General features: G+C 35.4%; 2 protein-coding genes across 15 annotated transcripts in view; both read left to right on the forward strand.

Moving 5' to 3' along the window:
- Positions 1 to 15,385, forward strand: part of LOC136033883 (uncharacterized) — a 611,411-nt gene that overhangs the window by 145,685 nt on the left and 450,341 nt on the right. The gene's annotated exons all lie outside the window — the stretch shown is intronic.
- LOC136033877 (reticulocalbin-2-like) overlaps positions 10,318 to 15,385 on the forward strand; it is a 61,165-nt gene continuing 56,097 nt past the window's right edge. The window contains exon 1 of one of the 3 annotated variants that reach the window (XM_065714849.1): positions 10,318 to 10,524. The gene's annotated coding sequence lies outside the window, so the exon portion shown is untranslated. The remainder of the gene's footprint in view (positions 10,525 to 15,385) is intronic. The other 2 variants (XM_065714851.1, XM_065714850.1) reach the window with 2 other exon arrangements.

The raw sequence follows: 15,385 nt of genomic DNA on the forward strand, positions 1-15,385 counted from the left end.
AATTTGACTTTGCGTTTTGGAAAGCATCGTAGAACTCTTGCCTGGGGCCAAAAAACTATTGTTTCTACCCATTCCTGTTCGTGATTTCACCTGAGCTTATCATTCGGTTTTTTACACTTGGGATTGCGGTAGAGAAATGATATCAGATGTGCCTCTTCAACTTTAAAAGTTCTCTCATTGCTAAAGAAATTACAGTTTATCCTTTGCTCCTTTCTAAGTGATGACGTTAAAAACTTGATCTACTGCAAAAACTTGACCTACGGTTTTCTTGGTGTGAATTTTGTGTTCGAAATTTCTTTCTAATTGTGCTTACTACAATTTTTTCGTAATTATGATTTACAAAAAAATATGGAGCTTGAAATAATAAAAAATGGATGGAATGTTAAACAAGATTTGTCAGGGACCCATCACTTGAATAACGAAAAAAGAGTTATATGTATTATGGGCCCCAGGAAATACCTACCAAAAGAAAGTGGCTCTACATAGGGAATCACCCAAAATCAAAATTGGGTGCAGGATTTTCTAGCATTATAAAAAAAAGCATTAAGAAAATTAGTAAAAAAAAATTTCAACTAGAAGTAAGGAGCAGCATTAAAACTTAAAACGAGCAGAAAATATTATGTATATAAGGGGGTTCGTCCACAATACCTTGCTCTATACGCTAAAGTATTTTTAGTAATTTCAACTATTTATTTTACGGCCTTTGTGATCCAGGGGCATTATTAAAGAATTGGGATGAAATTCAAGCTTTAGTGTAAAGAGCCAGTTATTGACGAGGGGCGAACCCCCTCATATACGTAATTAAAAAAAATACAAATATAGAAGATCCTTACGTATATTTATTACTGATAAGAACGTTCGTAAAAAAAAGGAAAAGTTCTAGTTGTATTTTTAAGTAATCAAAAACTGGAGGGCAACTAGGCCTTCTCCCCCACCCCATTTTTCAAAATTGTCCATTCAAAAGTATGAGAGAGCCATTTAGCCAAAAAATATTAATATGCAAGTTTCGTTTTAAATGCACATGTGCGGTGAGCCGAAATCAAAACATGTATTAATTCAAAAACGTTCAGAAACTAAATTAAAATACGAGGTTTTTTTAAGTTCAAGTAAGGAGCCACATTAAAACTTAAAACGAACAGAAGTTATTCTGTATATGAAATGGGTTGTCCCCTCCTCAATGTTCTTTACGCTAAGGTTTTTTATTGTTTTAAAAAGTAGAGTTGCGACAAAGTCAAACTTTAGCGTAAAGAGCTGGGCATTGAGGAGGGGACAACCCCTTTCATATACGGAATAATTCTGGTTCGTTTTAATTTATAATGTCGCTCCTTACTTGAAGTTTAAAAAACTTTTTTTTTAATTTAATATGGAAATAAGACTGAAAACAATGTATGAGCCCTGGGAGATGTTTAGAAATTGCAAGTTTGTGACCATAAACTAACAAAACAATCTTTGAAGAAATGATGTCCCCCATTAAATTTAAAAGTTGTCCCAGGGAGAATTTGGAAATAAAACTGAAAGGAATCTAGGGAAAATCCTGGGAGATGTTTAGAAATGCAAGTTTGTGACCATATACGGAGAAAAAAAATCTTTGAATAATCTGTAACTTGATACCCCTTCCATAGAAACTTAAAATTTGTCCAAGTAGGTTTGATTGATTACGGCATCTCTTAGTAAGGGTCAGAAAAAAAAATCGGTAAAATTCTAGTTAATTGACTTCATTAACATATGCTCATTAATGTATTAATGGTTATTGTGGCAGTTTTATACTTGAAATGAAATAAACTAACTCGTAGAATTTGACAGCGTTATCTATTGTAATTTCTGTTCCTTTTTCGTTTCATTAATTTATTAATGGTTATTTGTTGCAGTTTTACACTTGGAATGAAATAAAAATAACTTGCGAATTATGTTCTGGTCTTAAGAAGGCATGGGAATTGTCAGCCCTATCCTGTTAATTTTTGCTCATTTTGACAGCGCATTCGTCCGGAAAGACTTAAACAATAAGAACTTGTTTGTTTGTTCCCAAAGCCAACTATGCACTTTCTTTTGGTATGTGTTTCCTGGGGCCCATAATATATATATAATTCTTTTTTCGTTATTCAAAACTTTCTATCTTATCAATTTACATAAAAATTCTTTTTTCAAGGTGCCATGGATACACATGGAGTAAGGTTTTACCTATGAACTAGCAGTATTCAAAATTTTCTTTCGATTTTTCTTTTTTTAAGTTTTGTGTTAGAACAAGACTTAGAATTTAATGATATCTTTTCCTTTTCTTTAATGATAATATCTTTTTCGACTATTAGCATGTTTTGATTGATTATTTTCAGATTTTCTCTCTATTCTAAGATTTTTTTATTTTTTTTACTATTTTCTTGGTTTAATAGTTCCAGTGCATGAAAATTCAACTTCACAGACAGAGTGGCAAAGCGACAGGGGGTAATAATGACCGATAGTTACAATAAGAGGGGCCAATACACTTGCAGCAGGTATCTCTCAAATTTGGGATGTTAAATAGAAGGAATAGGTCATGGGGCATAGACTTTTCATCACATTTCGGGCGGAGTTTTTACCTTCCGTGGTATAAAGTTGTTTTCTCATAGCTTTTTTTGCATGATTATTATTGACTTTTGTCAACCCCTGATAACACCATTAATGAGCGTGGAAGCGCAAATTGCCGATTTTCTAAGTTTGTTTTCTGACACACAAATATTTCAAAATATACAAGAAAAGATATACTTTTTTCTGTATTCTTACATTTTTTTTTGTATTATGACCCTAACACTTTCTCGAATTTGAAAAGCCTTGTTTTACATTTTCATGGGGGGGGGCTTTAGATATCCTGACATGGTATAGCTTTTTTATAGGATTTTCTTGCTCAGCATAATTTTTTCATGTATCTAAGACTTGACGCTAATATTTTCTTCGTTCATAGACAGAATTTTTACTTTTCAACCCTCTCTAGCGCATGTCGTAATCAATCAATTTTGACGGGGTATAAATTTAGCGTTTCTACAAAGTTATCTTCTGATAAGCAAAATCTTATAAACATACAAATCTTTCCAAATTTTCTCAATCTCGTAGCTTTTGATGGATAATAATAAATTAATAAAATGTATATATTTAGAATCATACTGAAACCCAATCCTTTCGACGCATTATTACAATAAAAATTCTGTTTTTTGATGATTCTCATTCAGATTTATTGAATATCAGAGGGGGTGCATCCCTTTTTTCAGAAACCTATTTTTTTCAGGCTTTTAACTATTGCTCAAAATGTAATAATGGTTGGAATACAAAGAAAATATATTTTCTTGGGTTTATGCAGATCCCACTGGGTTTTTTTTTTTCGAGAGCCTTTGCTGTCACTCGATTTCAGAAGCCTTTCAAGTTTAGTTTCCTTTGAGTTAGAGGTTCTTCTTTAATATCTTGAAGGTTTTAACCAATTTTTTCTATATATTATGACTTGTTTCACATTTTTATTATTTTGTAGGATATATGTATATCCCACTGTATTTTTTTCGAGAGCCATTGGCTGTTATTCATTTCAGAAGTCTTTTAAGTTCAACTTTTTTTAGTTAGACCTTTTTGCTTTATATTTTGAGGGCTTTAACTAATTTTTTTTAACTTATGGATTGATCAAACTCGGGTTTTGGAAGCTAGCCTTAGAACACTTATTCTTTCTAGTGCTTGAGTGTTTGACCAACTTAGACCGATTTTCGACTTTGTTTACATGCGTAAACTGAGCGGGTGGCTTTCCCAACGCGTTTCAGGGGTTTTCATCTTTTGGGTAGACTTCATTAGTAACCCAACTCTCTGTTTGTTAGCCAGTTTCTGGGGAGCCCAAACATATATCACTGTTGTTTTTTTTTGTAATTTTCGGTGGACTATAGGAAATATATAGACATTTTGGCAATTTTGCGAAGTTTCATTTATGTACTAAGGCTATTCAAAACTTTCTATGTTATCAATTTCCACCAAACCCGATTTTTTAATACAGCAAGCTTCTATAAGCCCTACAACGACATTTTTATCCAACCCTTTGTCTTGTAAACATATAGAGAGACAATCCTAAGACTCAGTTTAAGACCTACACAATGATTTCAAATGTTCCAATGAACCCCTCATAGAATTAAAAACATCTGATAAAATATAGGAGTCCAATTCCAAGAGGCACAATTCAATTCAGAGACAATCTATTTAAAAGTTGTATTAGGACCGTAACACAGTCTTGGATTTGAAAAACCTTGTCCAAAACACCAGTGAAGTGCCTGGTGTGGGAAAGACTTTGTTGGAATAGAAAAGTTCAGGTTTTATCTCTTCAAGGCTAGTAAAAATTGGAAAAAAAATTATTCAAGGAACGAAAACAGCGTATCAGGCTATAAGCTTAGGGATTTATCTCCATTTTAATCAAAGACGGGTGAAAGAGAAAAAAATTCCTTGAATATCTTGCGAAAACTTGGTTGCTTCTTTCAGCTATAAAAAAACATTTCAGAGGAAATCTTTCAAATGCTCCAAAATATTAATAGGACGCCCTAGAGAAAATGTCGCTATAGAGCGCTGAAAGTGCACTGTTTTTTAGACATTGAATGAGAGAGAAGGCGGTCCAAAACCCCCTGCAAGTGCCGGTGTTGGAAGGACCTTGGTGGATTACAAAGGTTCACATTTATTACTTTGAAATTAGTGAAAATCGGAAAAAAGCATTATAGTAAAGAATGAAGCCATGGTTTCTGGCTACAAGTTTAGGATTTATCTCCTTTTTATTCAAAGACGAGTGAAAAAAAAAAATTCCACGGATAACCTGCGAAAAGTTGGCTGGATCCTTAAGCTAAAAAAGAAAAAAATTGCATCATGTAAACTTAAAAAGGGTCTTTAATCACTATTTACGAGTTGACGCAATTCACAAGCTTGTCCACTTTTAACAACGTCTTTGATTAAAAACGAGATAATTCCTAAACTTATAGCCAGATTTTATGTTTCCATTTCTTTAATATAACATCTTTTTCCGAGTTTCACTAGCTTTGAAGTAATAAACCTGAACCTTATTGTTCCATCAGGATCCTTCCCACACCGGGCACTTAACAGGGGTTTTGGACAAGGTTTCACAATTGCGAAAAAGTGCTACGATCCTAATAGGAAATTAAAGTTTACTCTTATCTGAAATTAAATAAAAAAAAACAGATTTTTTTTAACTGAAAGTAAGGACCGACATTAAAAATTAAAACGAACAGAAATTACTTCGTATTAAAGGGGCTGCTTCCTCATCAACACCCCGCTCTTTACCCTTAAGTTTGACTCTACTTTTTAAAACAGTAAAAAACTTTACAAAGAGTGGGGTGTTGATGAGGAAGCAGCCCATTTCATATACGAAGTAATTTCTGTTCGTTTTAAGTTTTAATGTCACTCTTACTTTCAGTTAAAAAAAACTTGTTTTCTTATTTAATTTCTTAATGTTTTTGAATCAATGCATGTTTTGATTTTGGCTCTCCGCAGATGAATAATTAGAACGAAATTTGCATATTTATTTTTTGGCTAAATGGCTTTCTCATAGTTTTGATCGAATGATTATGAGAAAAAAGGAGCGGGGAAGGAGGCCTAGCTGCCCTCCGATTTTTTAGTTACTTAAAAAGCCAACTAGAACTTTTAATTTTTTACGAATGTTTTTATTAGTAAAAGATATACATAGCTTACAAATTAGCTTACGTAACGAACTTCTGTATTCTCATGTTTTTATTACGTATATGAGGAAGTTCACCCTCTCGTCAGTGCCTCGCTCTTTACATTAAAGCTTAAATTTTGTCCCAGTTTCTTAAGAATGACCCCTGAATCACAAAAGCCGTAGAATATATATTTGAAATTACTAAAAATACTTTAGCGTAAAGAGCGAGGTGTTAGGAGGAGGTGAGCCACCCATATGCTTAATAATTTCTGTCCGTTTTAAGTTTTAATGCTGTTCCTTGCTTTCAGTTGAAAAAACTTTCATATTTATTTTTTCATTGTTGTTTTTAAATAATGCTAGCAAATCCTGCGCTCCCTTCATGAAAATTTTCTTCCCCCATGACAAATCCGTCCATGGAAAGTTCCCCCAACATATCCCCCTCTTCTCATCCCCTCCCCCACCAAAAAAATCCCCCTGAAATCGTCTGTACACTTCCCAATAACCATTACTATATGTAAGCACTGGTCAAAGTTTGTAACTTGTAGCCCCTTCCATGGGGACTGTGGGGGAGTAAGTCGTCCCCAAGGACATAGTTATAAGGTTTTTCAACTGCACTGAATAAAATGGCTATCTCAGAGTTTTGATCCGGTAACTTTGGGAAAATAATTAACTTGATAAAACTTATATATTTAAAATCAGCGTTAAAATGCGATTCTTTTGATGTAGCTATTGATATTAAAATTTCTTATACTTTTGGTTACTATTGAGCCGGGTCGGTCCTTACGCGAATGAATTACGCGTCTGGGAGCTGGATTTTGATATCTGTTCTTATAGTTTGTTATGGGTTTTTAATTCTCTGAGGCGGTCAGTGGAATATGATAGAAATCATTGTGTGAGCCTTGAACTGGGCTGTAGGATTGCCACCCTGGAACATACATGTTTACAAGACAAAGGGGTGGATAAAACATTATAGGGCATATAGGAGCTTGACTTATTAAAAATATGGGGTTTGTTGTAAATTGATAACAAACAAAGTTTTCAGTAGTCCTAGTTCGTAAATAAAATTTCCCAAAAATGTCGAAATGTCCGTATATATATTATCCACCAAAAATACGAGAAAAGAGTGATATGTGTCTGGGATCCCCCAGGAACCAGCTAACAAAGGAACCAGCAAAGGAAATCCCCTCGAAAGATGAAAGCCCCAGAAACGCAATGGGAAAGTCACACACTCAGTGTAGGAATGTAAAAAAAAAGTTTAAAACACGATCAAATACTCAAGCACTAAAAAGGGTTAGTTTTCTAAAGCTATGTCCCAAATCTAAGTTTGATCAAACTAAAAGTAAACAAAACTGGTCAAATTTCTCAAAATATAAAGCAAAAAGGTTTAACTCAAAGAAAGCTAAGTTTTAGAGCCTTCTGAAATAGAGTGACAGCCAGTGGTTCTAAAAAAAACCTGAGTGGGCTATGCATAAACCCGATAAAATAATAAAAATATGAAACAAATGTTAAAATATAGAAAAAATTGGTTAAAACCTTCGAAGTATTTAGCAAAATGGTTTTACTCAAAGAAAGCTGAACTTAAGAGGCTTCCGAAATTTATTGACAGCAAGTGGCTCTCAAAACTAATCTGATTGGGATATGCATAAGCCCGGGAAAATAATAAAAATATGAAACAAATCTAAAAAAAATAAAAGAAAATTGGTTGAAACCTTTAAAATATTTGGCAAAATGGTTTAACTCAAAAGAAAGCTGAACTTAAGAGGCTTCTGAAAATGAGTGACAGCCAATTGCTTCAAAAAAAATCTCGAGAGGGATGTACATAAAACCTAAAACCTTCTTTGTATTTCAACCATTATTACATTTGAAACGATAGTCAAGAGCGATTTGGAACAATAAGTAAGAAAGTCTTAAGTTCATTACTAGCAGCGTTTCCACTTTGACGGATTTTTCCGTCAAAAACGGATTTTTTGGTTCTTCGACGGATTAGAATTTGATCTGTAGGATTTCCGGATTTTTGACGGATTTTCTAAGATTTTACATAAGAATTGAACTTAGTTGTTCTTGTTCTCAAATCACACTGATCTTTTTAAGTATTAATCTTTACTGTTGTTTCTTTGTTGTTTTCTGTTCCGACTATTTTTCAACCATAGTTGATTCCCGGACTAATTAGCTCACCTAATCCAGTCCAGAAACCGGTTTGGGGTTAACACGATCAAGTCGTATCTACTCTTCAAGCAACCGTGAGTTATGCAGTGAGTCATCAGGTCAAGTTGATTCCTGCGATTTATTTATGCAAGGAGTTGGCTAATCCACTTCTGAGAATCGAGTTGGAATTTGAAAGCTATGTTCTGGAGTTATTCGATGATTTTAACAAAATCTTTTAGAGCGAAAAACCGCTATTCCATCATTCAGCCAGAAGTGAAGCTACTGATCCGTAGATTGTCAATAAACTTTATGAAAGCAGCCTACATCAGAGTGACGTCTGCGCTAGAGTTGAACCCTGAAAATGTCAGGGAATACTTTGCTTTGGAAGAGTTATATCTTGGGATACCCGCCTGTGAATCTCTGGAGATGTTGCCGTCAAACCAAAGAACTCGCACTGAAGACCTTTCTGTTAATTTGGTGTATTTGTCAGCCCGTTGTCTTTACGTCGAGGTGATTAAGCAGATACAGCAAAGATTCGTATTTGACGACGAAATATTCGTATACGCTGATCTGTTAGGCCCTGTGATGGCCACCGACTCGACAGCTCAAATAAAACTATCAAAATTTCTTCTCAAATGCGAACTTCTGAACTGGAATGCTAAAAGCCTTCATGACGAGTGGCGGGAAATGCTGGTCTCAGACCTCCCGAAAAGTACTGAAACTTTTGGCTTCTGGAAAAAGATTTCCGATATCAATACTCCCACTGGAAGTCCAAGGTTTGCAAACGGCATGGCCGTGATTTGCTTTCGCTGCCATTCTTATACGCCGTCGCTGAACATTTTTTTATTGTCCTAAAAAACATCAAAATTGATTCTTGGAATCGTCTCCCATCCATCTCGCTAAGGACTGCGATGCAAACGAAGCGTGTATTTTCTCAAAATTTAGAGGCTTTCAAAGGAGCTAGCTTCCGAGTTATTGGCCTTCGTGAGTTCTAATAGGTCTACCGTGCGTAAACATCAAATCCTTCGAGCTCTGTTAGCCCAAAGTAACTGCAGATCGTAGTCTGTCACGATAAAAGGACAATTTTTACTGAGTTAGCTTAGCTGTCTAATAATTTAAACAACAGGCTGATTTGTATACCACTTAATAAAATATTGTATGTTTGAGCTGCACGATCAGATAGGAATCGTAGTCTATAGACTGATAAATGAGCGTTCCGAGATATACTCTAGTCCAACTCAAGCAGAAGTGTCACTGACACACTTGGTTTCATGAAGTTGTGTTCCTTTTCACAATGAGATAGTTGCTGGATTCATTTAGGAATTTACAGGCAACGAGATACTCGGCGACATTCTGGACTATATGAAAAAATCCCATGAACTGTTAAACATCGGTCTTAAAACTATTTTGGCATCTTTGTGGGAGGTAGGGGGGTCATTAGTTACATTAAACACCCAAAAAGGGAGAAACGAGATGTAAACTCGACAGAACACTCTGGGTAAGAACGCACTTGCTGATCCGCAGTTCGGCTTGACGATATTTTAGATGAAATTCAAGTAGCCAGTGCATCATTTTTCCAACCCTCTTATCTATCCCGTTCACACCACCTTTTTCAAGAGGCGAATAAATAAAATTTTTAGCTTTTTTTCTCGTTTGATTGCCCATGGATCTGGTGGAATCTTTCCTAAGGGCAGCTGAACTCCGGGAAGTATTTCAACAGACCACACTGTTCTGCTTGTAACAATTGTTTACCACAAGAGTTCTATTTGAGAAGATTTTTTTGTGGATTTTTAAGATTTTTTAACGGAAAATTTGACGGATTTTTCGTTCTCAGTCGTCGGAATTTTACGGATTTTTGGTCTACCAGAACGGAAAACTTACCATCATGAAGTGGAAACACTGATTACTAGACATGTTGAGATTACTGCTGTGTGTGTAGCCCCTAGAGCGTCTGGTCTAACCGGCTTTGACGTCCTCTCTGTCGGCAGATATGGAGGAAAAGAGAAGCGGCATCGCAGGAAACGAGAGTTTAATGCTGTTTACACGTCACAAAAGGGAGGATTTAGCCTTTCTATGTGGAGTTTGTTAGTGGGTGAAACTGAGCTTCCGTTTGTCCTATCAGTTTTCAGAATAAAATGTAAGATCTTAGGTCACCGAGTTTATCCTGCTCAAGTTCGGCGTGCCTCCCAGTTTAGGCGTGACCTAAATGGTTTGTCCCCTCCGCAATCCCTCGCTCTTTACGCTAAAGTTTGACTCTTTGCCACAGTTCTACTTTTTAAAACAATTAAAAACTTTAGCGTAAAGAGCGAGGCGTTGAGGAGGGGACAACCCATTTCATATACGGAGTAATTTATTTTCGTTTTAAGTTTTAGTTTCGCTCCTTACTTTCAGTTAAAAAAACTAGTTTTTTTTTTATTTAATTCCATTTTAGAGCAATGTGCTATGATACTAAGCCAGCGAAAATCCTAGTCATTTGAATCAAGCATTCGAGCCATCTACATTATTTTAAAATTCATCATCTACGAAGAGGGACTTAAAATAGTTCGAAATTTCAAATTTATTTGTTACTTGACTGTTGCAATGTTAAACATCCACGCCTTGACATGAAAGTCAGAAAGTTTTCAAGACCTAGTTTCGCGGAAGGAGCAACGAAGCAAGCCATTAGAAAGAAGAATAATAAGATATTGAAAGACAACTCCTCAGTACAATCATTGCTTTTGGTAAATTTATGCTCAAAATTGGGTTTAAGTTAGGCCTATGTTAGCATGGTCTAAATTAAGTTTTATGCTGTGTTTAACTTTTATATGATTCTTAAGATCAGGGAATATTTTTAAGGAAACATTAAAATTCTAAAAATTTCTCAAAACAATAATAAATACCAACTTAGGTAGGCCTTTGCCTATTATTCCTAGCCTAAGTAGCCTATAAGTCTAGAATTGGGGCTATTGAGAACTAAAAATATTAACAAAATAATTTTTCTTTGCAGTATATAGAATGGTAAAATTCTATTTTAGGTCCTTTTTACTTTCTTAAAAAGTGGTTGGGCTAAAAATAAAATTTTTAAAGATAGATCTACAGGCTAAAGTTCATTACGCAAAGGTATCCATTGCCTTAAATTACCTTAAATTGCATTTGCCAGCAAGATAAAGTGGTAGATCCTCCTGTAGGCTAGTTCTTGCTGGTGGTGAGTGATGTAATTGTATTGGCTTAGCTTCCCAGTCCAGCCTCCACTCAGCCCTTTCCCAGTCCCTGTCGACTCCAGCCTTGAAGAAGTGGTGAGTCTCAGCTTGGATGGTAGACTCAGATAGGCTATTCCAGAGGGGGACCACTTGAATAGAAAAGAAGCCATGTCATTCCCTTCTCCAATATCCAGGCAGGTAAAGCTTTAGACTGTGACCTCTTGAATTGTTAGCTAGGGAGGGGGTGAAGATCTGGTTCAGGTGACTGGATTTAAAAATTTTGCATGCCATGATCACATCTCTGGAAGTCTCAGAGATCTTAGGTGATCCTGGTAAGGGACATTATTTAAGCCACAGACCAGTTTGGTTGCTTTCCTTTGGACACTTTCAAGGGCTCTTGTGTCCATTTTATTTTGGGGAAAGGCCAAAGTCAAGCCAAACTCAAGGTGGGGACAGACAAGGGATTTATAAAGTTTTGTAACCACACATAGCTTTCTGGTTACAAAAGAGCACTTAATGAGTCAGAGAGCTTGAATAGCTTTTGCAACCAGAGCCTGAGTATGGCTGAGGAATTTTAAATCTTTGCCCACAATGACACCTAAGTCTCTCTCCTTGGCAACTGCTTCTAACTGGTCACACCCTATATGGTAGGGATGGTGGGGGTTATTGTACCCAAAGTGCAGTAACTTGCATTTAGTTGCATTGAATTGTAGGGCCCAAGATGATGACCAGGAGGATAGCCTATGGAGGTCCAGCAGAATGCAGGCTCTTTCTTCTTCAGTTTCAGCAGGCCCAGTGAGCTTACAGTCATCAGCATATAATGTTAAAAGGTTGCATAGATAAGTTGTACAGTCATTAATATATATGCTGAAAAACGTTGGCCCAAGGATGGTTCCCTGTGGGATGCTGCTTATAACCAGGGAAGTGAAGGAGAAAACTGGATTATCATTATCAGTGTAGATCATAACATGTTGAAATCTACCAGTTAGGAATGCTCCAATCCAATCAATCACATCCTCATGCACCTGGTAAGCATTAAGCTTCAGCATCAGGTATGAGTGTTCAACTTTGTCAAAGGCTTTGGCTTGGTCAAGTAAGATAATGTCAACCAGTTTACCCATATCCAAAATTTTAGTTGCATGATATATATATATATATATATATATATATATATATATATATATATATATATATATATATATATATATATATATATATATATATATATATATATATATATATATATATATTTGGGAGTGTAATGCCAGGTGGCTTAGAGGTGAAGTTTGTGCAAAAGCTGGCATTCATGCAATCAGCAATTTCTTTTGGGTCAGTAGTACTGGAGCCATCTGATTTTTTTAGCCTGTTGGTGTGTTGACGGGAAGGGTTGTTGGCTGTAACATAACACCAGAATTTTTTGGGGTTTTTCTTTGAGTCATTTGCAATAGATTCTTCATGGTGTTGGATAAATTTTCTTGTCATGTTTCTCAGCTTGTTTTGGAGCATGGTGTATTTGTTGTGATGGTTGTCACACTTGCATTTTAGATATTTATTCCATGCTCTATTTTTCTTTCTGATAATTTCCTTAATATTCCTGGGAAGGTATGGAAGAGTTTTTGGTTTATCTGACCAATAAACCTTTGTATGCTTCCTACATGCACCTAGTAAAGTAGACTTAAAATGATTCCAACTAGATTCAACATCTGTCTCATCTGATAATTCCTCATCCCAATTTATATTAGCTAGTTCTTCATGGATCAAAGCATAATTGGTAAAAGTTCTCTTAAGTTTACCATCACGACTATGGTTAATATTAATGTCATTCATTATGCATATGTGGTCACTTGCACCAATAGCTGGAAGGTAACAAGTGGAAGTAATCCTCTCAGGATCATTTGTAATAAGGAGGTCTAGTAATGATGGTTGTTGTGAATGTTTAAATCTAGTGGGTTGCATTATTATCTGAGTTAGGAAGTTGTCAGCAAGGGTTTGGGTGGTTGTGTAAGAGGGGTTATTAGGGGGGTGAGTACCCAATATATACTGCAGATTTTTGTCTTTTCCTTTGATTCACCATTTTGTTAATGTAATATATATCTTGTTGTCTGAATCAACAACAGGGTTGCATCATGGATTTTTTCAGGGGGGGGGGGGCTTCAAAAAAACTTTGTAAAAAAACATCTAAAATTTGGGTATTTGCCTAGATAGCCAGCTAGAGATAAGGAAACATATTAAGAAAACAATTTTTACTTTGAAATATGCAGGATTCCTGTTCAATCCTTTTCCTACAGTTTTATTTCCTATCTTTTGCATATTTTGCATGCAGCCCTGTTACACTTTACCCCCAATCCTCCCTGATGTGCAAATATATAGCCCAAATTATATATTTCCTATCTAGTCTCAGAATATGTCTTGACTGTTTTAACCATTGCACCTGTAAATTGGATCTAGGCTACTGTGATGAAACAAAAACTAGAAAAACAAGTTACATATGGTATCAAGCATTGAAAAATGTATAATGTAGGCCATCTATTTGTATAATAGGGGGTTAGGGTTAAATGTAGCTTGGCTGCAAGAAAATGTGTTGACTATGATTATTCTGCATATTATTAAGTAAGAATTGTTTTCTTAACATGTTTCCTCATCTCCAAGTAGCTATCTAGACAATTACCAAAATGTGCATATTCATTTTTGTTACTTTTTTATGAGTCAGACAAACATCTTGGGGGGAGAGGTCAGATATTTCATATGTTCATTGGTAAGAGCATGAACAGTCATGTTCATTGGGCTATTCAAACAGTGTATCAGTAATATAGTAGTTCCCTTTTCTTACAACAGTAGGAGGAGAGAAATGAGATTAAATTTACTCTAGATACAACAGCCATAACAACAGTCATGCCTGCTCACCTAGTTTATTACAAAAAAATAGGGTAAAATTCTAGTTAATTGACTTCTTGCTATCTTAGAAAGGGTTTAGGTTAGGAAGATGAAACTTTCAGGGATGGGTCTACAGGCTAAAGTATATACTGGGAAGGTGTTTTAAAGTACCCACCTCCACTCCTCCCTCTAGAGGGCCCTGAAATTTGCCTACATGACGTGTCTACCTATTGAAATTTTGACAAAACAAGATTTTAACTTAATTTTCAGTTACTAGTTGCTTTTTCTCTGCCTTTAGTTCTGAAAAACAATTTCTGTTATTTGAGTAGAATTCTGAGCCATATCAATGTTTTTTGTTTTTTTTTTCAAAATTTAGCAAATGTATTTGCATATCTTTAAAACCTTTTAAAATGGAATTGAGCAAAGTTATGAAGCTGAAAACAATTTCATTGTACTTCGATTAAGCAGAAGATCTATTTTGCAAGGTTTCACTTTTATAACACACATGTTTTTAAAGGTCATCAAAGGTCAAGGCCCTCTAGATGGAGAAGGAGTAGAGGTAGTTACTTCAAAATACCTTCTTGGGACATACTTTAGTCTGTTGATTCATTCCTGAAAGTTTCATTTTCCTAACCTAAACCCTTTCTGAGATAGCAAGAAGTCAATTAACTAGAATTTTACCAAGAAATAGGGTAACTGATTATTTCTTTGGAAGCAATTTATTTACTATGTTGAATCAACATCAAATAGCAATCCAAGAATATTAGCAAACACTTATATACATCCTATGGCTATACCTGGCCCCATCAGGGGAAAAAGTGCATAACTGCAGTGCTATTGTATTTGGTGACTCTTGTTTGTAGTGAAGAGAATAGGTGTTTTGAACAGTTTCAGAAAGAGCTAATAAAATCAAACTGAATTCCTATGATTTTTGGAATGAAATATTGTTAATAAGTTTTGGGTGGGATGAGGGTTAGGCCATGGAGGGAGGGCCAGGGGTCAGCTCCAATGATTTACCATTGATATTTTTTTTAAGGAGGGAGGGGTATCAGGCCATAAAGGACCTGGGATCAGGTCCCATAAGATTTGGAATAAAATATCACTAATCAGTTGTTTGTAGTTTTTTTTGGGAGGGGGAGGGGAGTCCTGTCATGGAGGATCAGGGGTGAGTTCCAGTAATTTTAGAATAAAATATTTTAAGTAAGTCCAGGGAGGGGGTTGGGTGATACAGGGAGGGCCAGGGGTCAGCTTCTTTAAGCTTTGGAATAAAATATTGTCAGTAAGTTTTTTTAGTGGGTATGGGGGTCGGGCTTATCTGATCTCTGAACTAGTTTAAAAAGTATATTAGTGATAGTGACAGTATATTAGTGACTATTATATTTGGAAAGTGTAACGAATTTGGAATTAAAAGGTAGCCTCTATTTTTTTCCTATTTGATTTCTTTCTTGTAATCAACAATAGCTAGAAAAAGAATAGAAAAAATAATTGCATACCTCCCAGAAATATGGCCTTTAATATCTACTAATGT

This window comes from Artemia franciscana, chromosome 12 (genome assembly GCF_032884065.1).
Source record: "Artemia franciscana chromosome 12, ASM3288406v1, whole genome shotgun sequence".
NCBI classification, from domain to species: domain Eukaryota; kingdom Metazoa; phylum Arthropoda; class Branchiopoda; order Anostraca; family Artemiidae; genus Artemia; species Artemia franciscana.